General features: G+C 44.1%; 1 long non-coding RNA gene across 1 annotated transcript; it reads right to left on the bottom strand.

Annotated features, from left to right (window-relative positions):
• Nucleotides 1-4,479: 4,479 nt before the first annotated feature.
• LOC115350444 lies at nucleotides 4,480-14,469 on the bottom strand. Its single transcript, XR_005933817.1, has 3 exons — nucleotides 14,385-14,469; nucleotides 13,554-13,623; nucleotides 4,480-12,113 (listed from the first exon to the last, which is right to left on the bottom strand). It is a non-coding gene; the product is annotated as an uncharacterized LOC115350444 (long non-coding RNA).
• Between the last annotated feature and the right edge of the window lie 850 nt (nucleotides 14,470-15,319).

Raw genomic sequence — 15,319 nt, 5'->3', positions numbered from 1 at the left:
CAGAAGAATGCTAAGTGGTACCAATACATAAAAAGTTGAACCTGGAAAAATGGCAGATTAAGCATGTATATATAAAGGTTTGAGAGGAGCATAATTAACGATAAAATATTCTAATTGACTTGGGACAAAGTTCACTTTGAAAGCAAAAAGTTAAGCCTGTAATACATGATTCTAGCTGATGTGTTAACACCAGCATTTTTTCTTAGAGTGAAGAAAAGGTAAAATAAAAAAAAAAATTTAAAAGACTGATCATGGTAAAGAGTATGCATTAATGTGATAGATTTTTAATTAAAATATAAAGTTCTTCTGTTACAGAGAAGAGGCAGAACTGACGGAAATCAAATACGATGGAGGATCGGTGAGCAGTAGTTTAAGAATATAAGCTAATAAATTGTATAAAAAATATACAGAGATGCAGTTTATTAGATCCTTAATATCATCAAAAAGTCCTATGGGTGTAAATGATCTACCTTGGTTAACTAAGATAACTATTAATAACAATCTTTGCTATTTTTGTCTTCCATAGGTTGTGCAGAAGAATAACTAGCAATTCCAAATTATGGATATTATTAATTGTATGTTGCTTAGTGTTTTCTTTCCTGCTTTTATTTTGCTTTATTATCATATATGCATAGATGAAGGGAAAAATATAACCTTTTTTTTTTTCAAGATAAGTTCCTGTTGCTGAAGTTCAAACAAGAGAAAAGTATAAACAAACTGTGGTGACAAGGAAAAAATGGATCCAATTTAAAGGGGTCACCATCTCCAAACAAGAGAAACCCTGTTTCCCTTGATGAGGATGGACATACCTCCTATTATCAATAGCCATCAAGATTAACAGATCACCAGCAAACCATGCAATGCCTGTACATGTAACAGAGAAAACACGTAGCTGTGACTTTGTGTATCTGCAAAACATGGTATTTTGAGCACTATGAGAAGCAAAGATAAGCAAATTAAGTGTAGAAATTTCTAGTAGGGTAAGTTATATTTTAAATATATATACTGTTAATTGTAGCTTTGCAATGCTAGGACAACTACATAGCGCAGTTCCGAGTATAATTTAGACCACCTATGCATAAATTGATGGTGGTGGGATGGGTAGAAAACTAAAGGTCTCCAGTGATGGGGATTTCAAAACAGTGCATACATGTATGATACGTAATCATGTATTGGTCTGATGAAAAATTTTATTTTGTTATGGTGGAGATGATGAGGTGATTTTAGAAACTCACAGCAGGAGGATTTTAGAAACTTACAGCTCTCTGAGATGAGAGCTGTACGCCAGCAATGATGGGCAGCCCAGCAAGGTGGAATGTTCCCAGCCACCTCTCTGGAAGGACACCAGCAAGCGGGAGGCACTTACATGTGCAAACTGCATACAAAAAGATACCAGTTTTCAATCGGTTGAGAACAGAGTTTAGCCAGATGTGAATATGAAAAGTATCCTTTGGTTTCTAGTGGGTCTGTAATCACTTTTGTGGGATCCAGCTGTGTTTGTGTGTACCCAGGATCCAGAAATCACCTCTGCGTGTCTAAGTTGTCTGATAATACATCTGCATGTAATGTAACTTTACTTTAAAGGTATGATTTTAATTACACAATGCTTTTAGAAGTGACACTAAAATTACTAGAAGGTTTTTAACTGTGTACTAAATGAAGCCTAGTAACATTTGGTTTAGGTTTTGAGCAGTTGTTGCAGATAACAGAGCATCCACTGGTAACATTTGTAGTCCCACAGGCAGTAAAACAAACCACCAAAGCAAGGTTTACAGTACGTGACAAGAGTGAGCAAGTTGCTCTTACTACAACCGCAATAAAAGATGCCGACCATCATTCTTGGTGTAAATCCCGCTTCAGCAGGACTCCCATCAGCTACTGAAATTTTTAACTAGGCTGTACAGTCTAGAGCTGTAATCCTGGGTATTGTAAGAGTTTGGTTAATTGTGCAAATTACCTTGCCTATAAAATCAAATATTAAGTAAACCGAGCAGCAGCTATGCACCAAAACCAAGAACTACAGGCCACCCTCAGACCCACACGAGGCAAGACCAGATAGGAAAGAGCAAATGCCTCCAAGAAGATCAGTTGCTCGGTCCTGGTGAGGAGCCTTGAGCCACAGGAGGATTTGCAACATCCTTGCTGGACTCGTGAATGACACCTCATGTCCATGGACTGTCAGAAGGGGGTCTGTATGCCTATTGTCCCACAAAATACGGTCTGGCCACTGCCAGAAACAGGCCACAGGCTGTGTACTAATACTGCAAAACCTAACACAGAGGTTCACCAACCTTGCTTTGGTTGGGACTTGCCACGCGGGGAGCTTCGCGTGAGCTCTGTAGCTGTAACAGCAACCGCCTAACAACCCGGGACCCTCACCCATCCGCACTCAGGTTTTGCTTCGCCTGGTCCAAGAGGTGCCGAAAGCCCTCCAGCAGCACGGCTTGGCTGTATTTCTGCAGGGCAGCAAGAGCAGCTGCGGGCCCAGCAATCACTCCCCGAGCCGGGAGGAAAAACGCAGCCTGGGGTGCAGGCAGGGGAGGGCAGTGGGGCCGCGAAACCTCCGATACTGGCAGCCCCGGAGCTATGAAGCACTCCCCCGTGGGCAGCCGCGGCATCGGCGGAGGAGCGTGACCTTGGGGCTGGGAAACACCGCTTGCGGGCAGCAGGGAGGGCGAGGAGCGGGTCTGCAAGGTGTGCCCAGCTCTGCCTGGAGGGTCCGTGCGGACGTACCCAGCTCTGGGCACCGAGGAGCACGGCGGGAGAGCCTTGGACGCGGGGTGGATGCAGCCCCAGGTGGACTCGAGCAGAGGAGGAGGAGGCAGAAACCGCACTACCACCCACCCCAGTGACGGAGACACCCCACCACTGGCATCGTGCTGCTGGGGGCAAAGGACTTGGTGGGTCTATATGATACCTGCAGCCCTCTCACCTTCTCCTGGGGAACAGCCGGCTCCTCTGAATCCAGTGCCTGGGCAGTGGAGGGGTGAGCATAACCTGGGGAAATCTGCAGTGGCTAAAGTGCTGTGTGTATATTAGTTTTGACACTGGTATGTTAAGGGTTTTTTTCTTTTATCCCCTTTCAATCTAATATTCCAGATAATGGCATTTATCATTGTTAGCATCGTTGTAAGTGGATTGATGAGGACTCTTTGAGCTGACTGTTAAAGCTTTTAAGTACACTAACAATAAATTGTATGTCTTCTCATACAAGTCGTGTTTCTCTAGCCAACATAAATGGTACAAGCTGTGGGAAAGAAACCCTGACTTCTGTGAGGGCAATACTTGCTAAGCTGGAATAATGACAAAGACGAGCATCCAACAGTAACCTCAGAAAACTGCGTCTGGTCGACTGCCACCCTTTGTTGTGCTCAGAAGACTGAGCAGCGGAGAAACAGGCTCTGCTGAGGTGAACGCTGTGCTTGCAGAGCAGATAGAGGGTATATATTCTCTCAGAGATGCTATGCAAAAGATAGATAATGGGGTGCGAGCTGTACATATCTGTTACATACACAAGGCTACAGGAGCACTCACGGCCAGTCTGGATTCTGCTTTCTTCAGCGTGGGAACTAGTTCATCACAAAGGTTACACAGTGATAACTGTTTGAGGAGACAAGGTGAAGGTTCAGTCAAGAGGCCTGCATAACACCCTAGTATTTCTACTTCCACAGTCCTCTAAAGGTTGTTCATTATGCACGGGGAGACTGCCCATCACATGGGAACAGAGAGCTGCTATCAGCTACGATGGTGAGGGGAGCGGCCCTTCCACCCGGGACTTGTTTCATCGAGACCATGGGTGATGCAGGCTTCACACCATGAGGCTCAGCCGCTGCATTACATATCCAATACTCACATGCATAAATACCTTTTAATAACATACCTGACTTCCCACTGTGAGCAAACTCAGTCCCTGCTGCTGGTGCCACCAGGCATCAGGAGAGTCACCCCGGGGGCCGGAGCGTTGCGTGGTGCAGCCAGCACAGCACCATGAACCACCCCCTACCAGCCACCCTCAGACTGTTCCTATTTTGCCTGCCAAGAAAGGGATTTGAAAAGACTTGCTTTACCTTGGCGAGTGACTTTTACACACCTTCTCATTCAGGGTCCCACACACAGTTTTCATCAGCTGCACATCAGTGGAGTTTCATCACAGGTTAACGTCCTGGGGGGGGAATGGAGAGGTGACCTACCAGCCAAGGCCAGGTACACTCCTTATGGAGACAGGAGACTACAGTTTGGGGGAAGGGGAGGACTTGGGGGATGGAGGAGATTTTAATATAAAACATTACGAAAATAAGAAGAAATTACCCTTTTCACAGGAACAAGTCCAAACACTGCTGTACCAGGACAAGGCACCAAAACCAGCAAGGTCAGTATTTACAAAAACGGCTAGTTTGCAAACAGCAAAACCTGATTTTCAGAGCAAGTGGGTACCCATACTCGCTTCACCCCTGCAAACCCGGCCCTCGATCCCCCCCGTCGAGCACTGAAACAGCAGCACTTACTGCGGGCGGCTGCGTGGGTGCCAGCCAGGATGAGCCCAGCGGTCCTGGCACAGCCACAGCGCTGGCGCGTGTGTACAGGAGCCACAACGATTCCCCATCCTCCTTCAAGGCTGCACATAAACCATCCCTCAGACAATGATCTCCTGACAACACTGCACAGTCTTTATTTCTCTTTAAGGGGGTTTTAAACTCCCCTTAAGGCACACCCTAACTACAGCAGTCATCAATTTGTGTTGATACTTTCTTTTATCATCCAAATTCCTCTGCTTGCTGGGTTGCCTTCCTGGCCTTGGGATTAGACTTTCTGGCATATCTTAAAAGCACCGAGTATATCGCACCCCTGCACACCTGACCCATAAAACATTAACACTCTTCCTTTCTTCTTGCTCATTATCTCAGATGGCCTTTGACTAAAAAATCTGGAGCCGTGTTTTTCCAAACTTTCAAATCCTGGCTTTAGCTCAACCTCATATCAGGTACAAACCATGAAACTGGCAATTACTTCTGAAATTTGCAGAAGTATGCGTGCATTTGAAATAAAGGTTTTGAGTCGAAGCTTTCAGAAGTTGACGTATCTATTAAAAGAATGGTACGATTACAATATTGTCTGTTAGGTCTGACATATAAATCATTTCAGTACTTTCTGCCTAATTACAGTGAACCAATGAAAGCGTGTCTAGAAGCAGGCAAGGAAAAGAAAAAAGATTATTTACATGCAATGGTGTTTGTTTCTTTTCTTCTTTTCTTTGGCAAAAATGATAGAGAAAAACATTGGGCGTGAGCCTCAGCCTTTGCCTTCATCTTGTTGTTCTTTTCCTTTTGCTGTCTGAATAAAAAGGGAGTAAGAAAAGATGACTTCCATAGAAATAAATGCTGCGAGATTTACAGCGCAGCTTCTGTGTCGATTGTTCCCCAGCATCTTCTGAGCCTACTAAAGCACTCTGAGATAATCAAGTGAAAAGTGTTGTAGAAATGCGTTCCTTTAATAAAAATCCTTTGTGCAGTTTACAGATCCAAGCAAGTGTGATGTGTCCAAGGGCATGCTGCCTTCATACAGGCAGGCCCCAGACTGGCCTATTTTGCTAGTCACATCACAAAGTCATGTCTGAATGTTCCCCACTACATCTCAGCTATTTCAGATGTCTCAAATCTCTCTCATAGAGAAGCAAGTTTTTCCCCCTCCAGGACATATATTTGCATTTTTCCAGGTAAAATATAATCTTGTGATCTTATTCCCACGTTTCCAATCTGTAAATAGATGCATTCCTATAACAGGGAGGAATGCAGGGAGGATAGAAGTTAGCATAACGTAGGATAAAGGCAAAATAGGAACTGGTACACATCTGGATAAAGCCCTCAGATAAGACTCCTACAACGTTCCACTCCCTACAGAAGGAAGCAGTGGTATAAACCCCCAAGTGCAGGTAATTCCTTGCAGGAATGCTGTTAGTATTAAGAATCTTAACAACAAGAGTCTCAACAGTGGTTCTGGTCACTATATCACAATTCAATGAATCCAGTAAACATATCAGTCTGGCTGGAAGAAGAATGACCACAACAAAAGCAGGGAAACTGTTGAGGCATTTCATAACTGTTGTTGCACTCTTTTGTTCCCCCTCCAATCTGATATTCCCTCTTTCCTCCCCCTATTTTGGGATATTTTTTGTGACTCCTTCGATGTACTTCAATTCTGGTAGAAAAGTCTACTTTTAGCCCACACCACAGATGTTTCAAAGGCAGTAACTGACTCAAATTAGTCTTGTGATGGAAACTGTTGTAGCTTTATGTTGCCATGGCTTCTTTAGTTGACAAAATAATACTTTTGACAGACAACTTCTAGGTCTTTCATAGTCCTCTTATTTTACACAGGATGGGGGTAACTTGAAGGACAAAAAGTGAAATGACGTTGTAGGAAAGGGGCTGTAGGAGAAGGCTGGTGGCAGAACTGGGCATGGACCTGAGGCATCTTCATTTCCAGGGCTGTACCAGCTGCCCCCCTTCTGACTACACTTGATGCAAGTAGGACTTTCAACAACAAAATTTAGCCTGATGCTGGTAAACGCTGATTCATTCAAACAGTCTGTGAGGATCTGCTGGGTTCAATGAAGCTTGACTCAGATGTGTTGCTGTGGTCCTCAGCAGAATTTCTGGTTGGGGTGATGCTTATAGCAGCTCCCCCTCCCCACAGTGCAATGCTTATGGTCTGCAAAGGGGACCTGGTTTTATATCAGAACCGACCCACACACTTTGGGGCAAGGACTTCAATTCAGTGCTTATAAAGCTACGGTGAATGCACTGGCCACCAGCTATTAACTTCTGTTTGTTCCTCCTCTCCTCCTTCGAGAAAGGGGGAGGGGGGAACTAATCAGGCACCGATATTTAATACTGCAGTGCAGCCTTCTGCAGAGATAGAGAAACTGTCTAAATCAGTTCCTGTCAGATGTAGGCGTTAAGTCACGTTCACCCTCTGTGCAGGCTGTACATCCCAACTTTACCAGTCAGAAGCTGGCCGCTGATCTTCCTCTATTCTCCCCAGTAAAACATATTATTTAAAAAAAAGAAAAAGAAAAAGAAAAAAGGTGTCAGGAAAAAAAAGAATCAGTCAAAACATACCAGCTACTGCTTCCCTCTGCATTTGCATCTCAGCCTCATTATGTCACTTGAACAATAGGAATTCTCTTGGTGTATTTTAAGGCAGCAGCTTCCTTGGAAAGCTCCGAATCTGACATCCTTAGTGTGGAACCCTGGGGAAATAAAGTTGCTTTAGATTTCCTGTAAATACCTCTTCAACCAACATGAGACTAACAATGTCTGTCTGAAAGCTTGATGTTGCAATAAACAGTGCTGAAGCATAGCTTTGGGAAGAACCTGACCCGAGGTTTATTTCGGAAGGAAACAAATACAAACTTGGGATCTGGCCTGAGAACTTGAAGTGACGCAGATGTATTTTACCCCAAAGATTATAGTCAGATATTATATATACTTCAAGTCAGTCACAAACTCTTATCCCCCCGCAATCCCATGGACCTCTGGTTCTGCCAGGAACACTGCAATACCTTAATCACAAATTACAACTGCAGCCTCCTTGGGAAGGAGGTCTGAAGTTATTCTGCAAGGACAAATCAAATCATCTTTGTTAGCAGCTTTGACCAACCAGGGAAATAAAACAACAATTTTCAGGGGAAAAGCTTTTAAGGACATATGTTTGTCTTGAGGCCCTGGTACACTTATCAGAGAAAGATTCTTCCCAGTAAGGGCACGGTGCCCACCGCTCTCAGCTAACAGTTAGGCAAGGAGACCTGGCAAAGGCTAAGAAAGCAGGCAGGACCACATTTCTAGGCTGCAGTGATTCAGTGAAAGTCCGCGCTTCTTTGGCTCCCACGTAATAAATAATTTGCAGGCTGCCAAATTTTGCTTCATGTTTTACTCCCCAACATTTCTGGATCTTGAACCTTTCACAGAGTCCCTTGTGCTGTCAGAAAAGAGCTCTTCATTAAAAAATAGCGTTGATAATGTATGGCATGTGGTATATACCCAGCTATTAACATTTTTCAGACACAAACTTTGATTATGACAATGGGCACATCTCACTGTAAAGCTAATGAAGGGGGGGTGGGATGCAGATGCCCCCAGGAGGTGAGCTGCCACTGAGCTGGACTTAGACCACCCCAAAGGGTCAGCTCACAGATGATGTGGGAAGGGATTGCAACAGCATTTTCTTAACAACTGAAATCTGTAAAATAGAGCTGATGTGTGGAACACTGGTGCTTTGCAGAGAGGCTGGATTTATCCCACAAGGACATGCAAACGAAGCAACAGATGTAGTAGACGTGTGACAGTGGCTGGCATTCCTCTCTGGGATCTGGCCACATCAAATATCAGAGGAGCACAAAATGCCCCTTTATAAAAAAAAGTATCGAAGGGAGTATGCAAGGCAATCCACCATCTACGGATACATACTCCAGTGCCCAGCTGCAGCATTCTCTTTTTCTATTGTTTCTTAGGCTGAGGGAGGAAAATAATGGTATCTCTATGCAGGGGTCCCTGCCACTGCTTGCTTCTCCTCCTGTAAATTAATTTTGTCACCTCTATCACACCCCACCAGCTGCAGCCAGGGCAGCTTGGGATTTTATTAAGGGTAAGCTGGGGATGGTAATCAGATACAGTCAAAGCATAGAGGCAGCAGGCTAGTCAGAAGTACTGCATTTGTTAAGGGAGTGATGGAAACGATCCTACATTAATCTTAAAGACTTCCAGGATCAGTTTCAAAACAGAGAGGTGGAATGTCTGCTGAAGACCCTTGTTCAAGTCTCTGGCACCACACCAATCCTACCTGCAACCTAGAAAAAAAAACGGAGTCAGTAAGAGCTCTGAACACCACTTGATCTAGTAAGAAACAACATGGATTTGGTGGAGTAGAAAGAGGATGCAGAGAGCAGCCGATGCCAAGAAAAGAACGCATATGATGGGATTGGAGAAGGGTGGAGCCTGATGAAGGTCAGAGTAGGTGGGAAGACCAGCGAGCAAAAGGTCTTCAAGAAAGAGGATGGTGGTTTGGCAAGATGTCACGATGAGAAGCGTCCAGCTTGTGATGAACAGATGGAGACAAAAGACAGGAGCGAAGGCAGGGAAGAAATGAAGATGGCAGATTACCAAACTATTTATCTAAGAGGACTTAAAAGGAATCATTCTGAAAGGTGACGGAAAAATGACACCATTTCATTGCTTGCTGTCATTTTAATTCAGCACCAGTCTAAGCCTTGCCATAAGGCACAGCTGAGTTAATATTTGGGATAATATAACCTTACTAACCTCAGGTTACACCTCCTTAATGTGCCTTCACCAAGCAGCATTTCCCTGCCACCACGGGCCAGCAATCCAACGTCAATGGGTAAAGATTTTTACTCAGGATCAATTCACTCTCAGAGTCACAAGCTGTAAGACCTCAGAACTATAGTGTGGACTCCAGGTGAACCATCTGAAGTCTCTGACCATCCACATGCAAAAGTGTGTAGTCATTCTCAGCTTTTTTTGTAAAAGGCCTTGAAGTCTTTGGGTTAAAACCTTAAATAAAAATGCAAAGTGGTATCATTCTCACCTGTCAAATATAAGCACATGCAGCACATGGTGTAGAGCGTGGAAAACTGCGATGATTTGCTACAGTCATTCCAAAACTGATCACATCTGTTACTAAGCTTAATAGTAGGAAAGGACACTGCTTCGACTTAATGCTAAAGTGTCAAGCCTAAGCTGTGAGTGATTAGAGCATGTGTTTCACCTGAGCTGCCAGTTCTCAGACCTCAAACCAGGATCATATCTTGTACTGCCTACAAAAAGAAAAGGTTTAGTGTTCTTATAACAAAGATTTTGGTCTGGTTCTCTAACTGGTGCAGATGGGAAAATTTACAGCTAACAGCAAGTCACACAAAACTCTAAAGAACACCTGCAGAGGTATTCTTTAGGGAAAAGGTGCTTACAAGTACGCTTCAGGAGACTAGCAATCTTAGCACGTGTGCACAATGTCAAGTAAAACCGAAACCCACCAGTTACTATGATTTAATTTCTATTCTATATAATTTCTCTCTATATATGTATACATATTCTGTATATATACAGAAATACATATATATGTATATATATTTCTTCTGGTTAGACCAAGCCTGTAGGGAATGAGTAGCTCCAATGAAGTCAGCTGATGACAAGATAAAAAAAAAAAAAACAAAACCAAACAACAAAAAACCAACAGTGTAAAGGAGAGAAGAATCAGGTTCAGAGTCTTTCAAGCACTGATTATTTGGCAGCTAGTCAGTGCTGGAAAAGGTCACTGAACTAAGCAATTTCTAAGACAATACTGTAAACAATTTTACTGTGTTAAAAGAGGGACAAAAACATGGGCCTCTGCTAGACTTTATACAACTACCCATTTAAGACAAGAAACACCAGATGTATGTATGCATCCTGAAAAGAGATATCAATGCACAATAAATGAAAAGCAAAAATGTAGTTTTCCATCCTTCTGTCCAAACTGATGCACTTGTTGGCAGCTGGGCTTTCCTTTCTTTTCTGGAAAACTGAAGTGTCTGTGCAAAAAGTGACTCGTAAATTAAGGCTGCTTGGCACTTTCCAATACATAGCTCTGTTTTTCAGCTGGTTATAATTTTACTTACCAAGCATTAAACACTTGGATTGACGTTTTCCATGCTGGAGGTCTGCTTCAGGATAGGTTATTATGTTCTAACATAGTTCATCTAGAAATGGTTAGGCATTTCTGAAAACAAGGCTCAGGGGATGTATATAATTTGCCCATTTAAAACAGTGTCCAATTACTTTGTTAAAAAATTTTTGTGACACAATACTTTGGAGCAGGGCCTTGAAATTTGGAATTTGGTAGGGTTCTCACACCAGTGCATGCCTTTTGCCCGTTGCCTGTGTGTCTGCAGAGAGATGCGTTAGCGTTCCAGCTCAGTTCCTCATCCACACTGGGCACCAGCCCCATGCAGAAGAGATGAGCAGAGCCTTCGCCATACCTGTCTCTCCTGAGCATCTGTGCCACCAAAGCAAGAACGGAGAACAGTCAGATCACTTCACTTGTGTCCGTGCTCTTCATGCCTCTCTGGCAGCACAGAAGGGGCAGGGATAAAAACCTGATTTCAGAGGTAGTGCCAGCGCAAGCAAGCCTTGGCTGCTCTTTGCATCACCTCCAGCAGTCTGCCCACATGGCTGCATGTGCTGTTTGCGTGACAGCCCGGTGAATCAGACCAGCAAATGCCTTTCTGTCTCCCTGCACCGCTTCACCACACGACCACGCCACCAGCATTGCTGTCACAGTGCAGGGGTGAGGAGGAGCCTGCAGCGAAGAGCTGAGCCCGGCACCAGAGAACCGCAGCCTCTGATGCCATGCGGGGAGGAACAAGGTCACCTGCTGAAAACTCAGCAGGGATGCAAGGAGCAGGGCAGGAAGGAGACAGAGGAATGAATGGCAGTGTGGGGAGATGGCAAGAGGCAAAAGCACAGATTGCAGGAGGAGGAACAAAGCACAACGGGGCTGCAGAGAACAGGGAGAGAAGGGGTAGAAAAGGAGGAGACAGGTAAAGGAGCCAGTGATGAGTACCACCTTCCCCAAGGCACCTGGACCCAATATCTAAGCATGAACACTGCCAGCAAGTAACTGCAAAACCTCTGGCAGAGCATCCTTCTTTGCCTTTGCCTTCCCCTCCCTCCCTGTGGCAGACTTTCACCAGCTTCTCCTTCAGCCTTTTGACATAAAAATACCAATGCTGCTGAAGTGAGTTTTATGGGGGAAATAGCTTTCGTGTTTATTTTCGGTTTCATACAAACACTGGAATTTTTTGTCCTAAATCTGCGCTGGACTGAGTGTTAAAAGCTGTTGTTTTTCTGTGCCTCAGGTTTGTTTTGACAGGCAGCCAAAGTTTCCAGAAGCCCTGAGCTTACCTGCAGCTTGATAGAGCAAATGAAGCGGGGTGAAAAAGACAGTAAGCTACCTCCAACTGCTCCTCCCTTTCCCAGAAATGTGGCGCATGAATCATGGGGCATTTCTCTCCTTGACAGGGAACATGCATGGAGCAGGAATCTTCCCAACTCAGGAGGCTGGAAGCAACAGAGTCGGTTAAGCAGTCTGGGTAGGAAATACAGAATAATTTTCATCTTCCCATCTCTTCCTCCAAAGTCCTATATGGGGCAGGAAATTCACCAACTCCAGGCATCAAGGAGGGGGGGGAAACAAATAAAACCAACACAAAACCCCAACGCCCCCCAACCTAACCTGAACCAGCATACAAACTGAAAAAACGTTCCCTATCCCATGCTGAGACCTTACATCAAAAGAAAACCTCTAAAGCCTAGATCTGACATCTGCTCAGCCTTCTTTGATGAAAAGCTTCCTCCAGCTGCTGGTTAAGTAGCAGTCAGCCTTGGAGCTTAAGTAGTAATGGTTACTGCACCATAATGGGGCTCCCAGTTCAAATCCCAGTCATGAAGAATCCAGCAATTAAAAATGTTTAACCTGAGTTTCTTTTGCCACTTAAATGCACATTAGAAAGTTCATATCCAAATTACCTTTAGAAACAAAATTATTAAAAAGTAAAACAGTCCAGAGTTAGGAATGGTGGAACAGAGGTTGTAAGTACAAGTTCAATGCATATCTACAAAAGGGTGATGATGCATCACCCTTACTCTTATCCCATCCTTACTCTTGTGATCACATACCACTTTCACCCCCAGGCTGCACGTATGCAGGGACAGGATAACCATGTGCTACCCAATCCATCGGAAATCTGGCATTTTTTAAGTGTTCTACTTTTGTGACCTAAATCGTATCTCTCTAATGTACTTTCGGCTACAATAAGAAATCACGCTGAGAAACTTCATCCCAAGAATGGAGGCTTATTGAGTACATCACTAAGCTAATCCCTCCTCAGCAGGGAGACATGGAATAGACAGTCCATCGATCCCTTCTGAGCTGCAATGACTAATCCATTGTGCTGGTACAGTGATACTAGAAGTGACCCTCTAATATTGCCAAAAGCAGGCATTTCGCCAAATCCTTAAACTGTGCTAATTCTGTAGAGAAGGTGCAGCAATCACTACAGATTCATGCAGTTATGGCTTTTTTTTTTTTTGCATACATTTCACCGCATACATTTCACCACATACATCTGTGAGTGCTGACTGAGCTAAGGTAGGTTTTTCTTTCCCCCTAATCCCTAAAGCAGAAAGATTGCCCTAAGGAAGCCTAAGCAACTTGCTCTAGTTGAGGGAATGGGCAGCTGCACTGTGTGGACTAAAGCATACCTGCACATGGATTTCAAGACCAGACCAAACCTAATAAAAATGGGTAGGACGGGGAGAAAGATCTGCTGGCCAGATACCAGCAGCAACATAGCCACAGAGGCTGTTTCTGCACTGTCTGGGGGATGCACCTGAGCTGCCACCACCTCCCTCAGAGCATCCCACCTTCTTGACGGTGCACATGAGCAAAGATCTACCCCTGAAAAGTAACAAACGTCCTCTTCTTCCTTCCGTACTCACCATGTAGCTGTGCTCAGAATAATAGTCTTCAAACTCTTCCAAGGAGAGGGGATTGTTATACTCAGTCAGTCTGTAAGGACAGGTGAAAGTCACCAGGCAGTTTTTTGGCTAAGCACCCTTGTACGAGCCAGCCATTCTGCTTTGTGTTCCCCTAGTAGGAAAGCGGTCTCCCCATTTCACCAACTGCATCTATTGCAACATCTGCCATTAGTCTGCAAACAACTATGGCATGCAGTCTGTTGTAATTCAGTAAACTTACTGTTTCAAACACTTGTAAATGTTTACAACAGTGAAATCAAATGCTTCCAAAAGGACAAAGCAAAATTCCACATCCCTGAGTCCTAGAGAGAAACAGCACTGGATCCTGATGTCGGGCAAGCACACATCTCTCTCATGGGCAGAGTCAAAATGTAAGGTTCTGGACACCCTTCTCTCTCCTACCTGCCCCTGTCAGACACTTAGGAAATGTAAATTAATGCCATACCTTTTTGTTCCTTCTCCTGTTTTTACTTCTATAAGAAATGCAAGTTTCTGATAGTGTTAAATGCTTCAGATAATGAGAACAAAAACAGAGCCTACTTTGAAGGACAAATACTTTCCAGCTGCCTTCACCAAAACACAAAGAGGCCAGAAACTTAGCTGTGGTTCTGTACTTCCCATTATCAGTGTCCTACAGTGAGGACATTCAATAAGTTTTCTCAAAAGAAACAGAAGTGCTTACATTCAGTCTCTTCCTCTGTTTATCAGGGGACCTTAGATCCTCCACAATGCCCAGGTGATTTCTACTTTCCCTGAACCCACACAAGTCATAAAGAAAAGGTGCAAGCTTACCTCTAGAATTTCTCCCACCCCTGCTGCTTCTGAGTGAATTTGTCTGGTTTAGTCAAGACTTGAATCCCCCCTCACACACAAATATTTTCCTTCCTCTTTTATCTGGGTTTCTCAAGCGCCAGGGTTTATTTTTGCAGTAACAAGTCAAGCAGGAACACAGCCGCCCCTTCCAACTGAGCAGCAAACAGAGCAGCCTGTACCAAACTGTAGGAATTTCAGGTCCTTGAGAGAAAAACGTTACATTTAAAAGGCACAGGCTGCTGTTGCACAGTCACCTCCTTTTTAAAAGGAGGAGCTGCAATGCAAACTAAAGCAGATCACACCTACAGTAACATCAGATGGAAAGAGACGTAGCATAGCAATGGAATGGAAGTGTCCTGTGAACAGGGTGAATGAGGTCTTCCTTCACATCACCTCTACCCAGAGCAGGATGTTCAGTCAAGTATCATTCCCAAACAACCTCTGCCTAGACTTGAGGATGAGAGATGATAACGTCACTAATACCCTGCCAGAAGGGCCCTTACCTAGTGACAGGCTGGCATTAGACTGCCAGCAGTTTTACTAGTGTCACAGAAATCCATTCAGGTAAGAACAACCCTATTAGTAAACAAACAAAAGGCTGGAAGGCAAATGTGAGATTTCTCCCTTTGCAATTTCCTACACTTACCAGAAATCCTTACACCAGAGAAAGGTGGTGAAGGAAGTAACTATGAGACCAGGAACAGCTCCACGCTGCCAAAATTAGGCTCATCAGAAGCTGTTGAATGTCTTTGCCATGTAATAGTTGATGAGACAGGCAGGAGCTCATTTTCTTTGGCCATATGTCAGATTTCCTGAAAGAAGAAAAAGGCTTACACAGTGACATCATCAATCAGGTCATACCCCTCCTCACCACTCAAAGTGATCTTTTGAAGTTACTGGGCAATTTTAACTCC

Source organism: Aquila chrysaetos, chromosome 13 (genome assembly GCF_900496995.4).
Source record: "Aquila chrysaetos chrysaetos chromosome 13, bAquChr1.4, whole genome shotgun sequence".
Classification (NCBI taxonomy): domain Eukaryota; kingdom Metazoa; phylum Chordata; class Aves; order Accipitriformes; family Accipitridae; genus Aquila; species Aquila chrysaetos.
This window is presented reverse-complemented; position numbering and strand designations above follow the sequence as displayed.